The following is a 3,122-nucleotide window of genomic DNA, read 5'->3' on the forward strand; positions in this document are numbered from 1 at the left end:
GCATGGCTAATCCACCATAACCTGCACATCCCTGGATACTATGGGACAATTTAGCACGGCTAATCCACCATAACCTGCACATCCCTGGATACTATGGGGCAATTTAGCACGGCTCATCCACCCTAACCTGCACATGTATGGCAGCACGGTGGCTCAGTGGTTAGCACTGCTGCCTCACAGCACCAGGGTCCCAGGTTTGATTCCCACCTCGGGCGACTATCTGTGTAGAGTTTGCACATTCTCCCTGTGTCTGCGTGGGTTTCCTCCGGGTGCTCCGGTTTCCTCCCACAATCCAAAGATGTGCAGGTCAGGTGAATTGGCCATGCTAAATTGCCCATAGTGTTAGGTGCATTAGTCAGAGGGAAATGGGTCTGGGTGGGTTACTCTTCGGAGGGTTGGTGTGGACTGGTTGGGCTGAAGGGCCTGTTTCCACACTGTAGGGAATCTAAAATCTAAAATCCCTGGACACTGTGGGGTAATTCAGTATGGCTACTTGACTTTAACCTGCACATCTTTGGACTGTGGGAGGAAACGGGAGCACCCGGAGGAAACCCACACAGACACGGGGAGAATGTACAAACTCCACACAGACAGTCACCCGAGGGTGGAATCGAACCCGGGTCTCTGGCGCTGGGAGGTAGCAGTGCTGACCACTGGCTAAATAGGCCGAGGAAACATCTGGCATTCCTCAGCCTATTGGCCCAGTTGATTAAGATTCCCGTTATAGTCTAAGGTAACCTTCTCAATACTGGTGTCATCCTCAAACGTACTAACCATGACTTGTATATTCTCATCGAAATCGTCCATATACTGGCTGCTGGAGACAGGTTCAAAAAGAATACAGACAAATACTCGAAAGGAGTTTTTAAAAAATTTCCTTCATGAGATATGAACATTGCTGGCCAATTATTTGAGACAGTTAAGTATCAACCATATTGTGGCTCAGTGCTTAGCACCGCTGCCTGACAGCGCCAGGCACCTGGGTTCGATTCCACCCTCGGGCGACTGTCTGTGTGGAGTTTGCACATTCTCCCTGTGTCTATGTGGGTTTCCTCTGGGTGCTCCGGTTTCCTCCCACAGTCCAAAGATGTGCAGGTCAGGTGAATTGGCCACGCTAAATTGCCCGTAGTGTTAGGTAAAAAGGGGTACATGTAGGGGTATGGGTGGGTTGCGCTTTGGCGGGTCGGTGTGGACTTGTTGGGCCGAAGGGCCTGTTTCCACACTGTAAGTAATCTAATCTAATCAGCGATTATGGATAGACTGGAGAAGTTGGAACTGTTCTCCTTTGAGTTTGAGAAGTGGAAGTGAGAAGCAGGAGAAAGCATAGAGGGATTAGGAGCAACAAATAGGAGCCAACATCCAGGAACATGTCAAAGTCTTTGAGAGGGGCAGGGGAGCTGGTGAGGGATAGAAAGGGGATTGGGACATGAGGCAGGGAGCATTGCCAAGATGCTAAATGAAGACATTGCAAATATCCTTATCAAGAGGGTGATGGACCCCAGGTCATGGTTACAAAGCAAGAAGGTCTTGTAGAGTTGGAGAGTCATCCGGCACAGAAACAGATCCTTCGGCCCATCCAGTCCGTGCTGACCATAATCCCAAACTAAACTAATTCCAACTGCCTGCTCCTGGCCCTTATCCCTCTATTTTCCTAACCCTTATCCAAATGTCTTTTCAATGTTTTAATTATGTCCACATCCACCACTTCCTCTGGAAGTTAATTCCACACATGAACCACTCTCTGTGTAAAACAAGTTGCCCTTATGTGCTTTTTAAATCTTTCCCCTCGCACCTTAAAAATATGCCGCCTCATTTTGAATTCTTCCACTTTAGTGAAAAGATTTGCTTTTCACCTTATGTCTGCCCCTCATGATTTTATAAATATCATAAGGTCACCCCTCAGCCTCCTACGCTTCAGTGAAAAGCTTCCCAGTCTGCCCGGAAACAAACACAGAAATTGCTGGAAAAGCTCAGCAGGTCTGGCAGCATCTGCGGGAGAGAAATCAGAGTTAGCGTTTCAGGTCCGGTGACCCTCAGAACCCTGAGGAAGGATCACAGGACCCGAAACGTTAACTCTGATTTCTCTCCCGCAGATGCTGCCAGACCTGCTGAGCTTTTCCGGCAACTTCAGTTTTTGTTTCTAATGGACAGCATCCGCAGTTATTTCGATTTTTATCCAGCCTCTCCTCATAACTCAAACTCTCCATTCCCAGCAACATCCTGGGAAATCTCTTCTGAACCCCCTCCAGTTTAATAAAATCCTTCCTACACAGTACTCAAGAAGAAGCCTCCCCAACGTCCTGTACAACCTCAAATTAGTCCTCGCTTTCTGCTCCCTTGCAGCCCTGAGGAATGCTTTGTTACTTGAAGAGAGTGATAAAACTCTGGGTCATTGGGCAACATATTGAACTCAAACTTAATTCATCTTTCTCGAGTGCTGTGTGTGAACTTATATCCAATCAGCAACTTGTTCCATGAGTAAAAATAACCATGCAAGATCAAATATCTCAACACGCAAAGCGAGTGTGTACAATGCTCTTACTTAACTTGAGTACAGCAATGAATCTCTCTTATGGATTTTCCATGTTGCGTTTGGGTATTGTCATGGCAACAGTGGTAGAAAGCTCCATGACCTTTACCATGACTCCAACCACCCCATGTCAACTCCCACTCTGTCCCTCCAGTCCCGTTTTACTGTGGAGAACTGCTGATTCAGATTGATACTGACTCTCATTCCTGGTTTCCTCATCAGCGAGATCAATCATGTGTGAGATGTCTTGGCCATTGGCATCTGCTTGAGGTCTAGAGTTGCACTTAGAGAGAGGGCGAGAGTCAGAGAGAGCTATAGAAGGTAGAGGTGGCAAGGGCATGGGTAGGATGAGAGGGCAAGGTCTTTTCCCCAAGGTAGGGAAGTCCAAAACTAGAGGGCATAAGTTTAAGGTGAGGCGGGGGGAGAGTGGGGAAAGATTTAAGAGGGCCCTAAATGAAAACTTTCTCATGCAGAGGATGGTGTGTGTGTACAACAAGTTAGAAGTGGCGGAGGCTGGTACAGTTACAACATTTAAAAGACATCTGGATGGGTATATGAATAGGGAGGGTATAGAGGCTAGCGAGGAGACACC

The sequence above is a fragment of the Chiloscyllium plagiosum genome, chromosome 41 (genome assembly GCF_004010195.1).
Source record: "Chiloscyllium plagiosum isolate BGI_BamShark_2017 chromosome 41, ASM401019v2, whole genome shotgun sequence".
NCBI classification, from domain to species: domain Eukaryota; kingdom Metazoa; phylum Chordata; class Chondrichthyes; order Orectolobiformes; family Hemiscylliidae; genus Chiloscyllium; species Chiloscyllium plagiosum.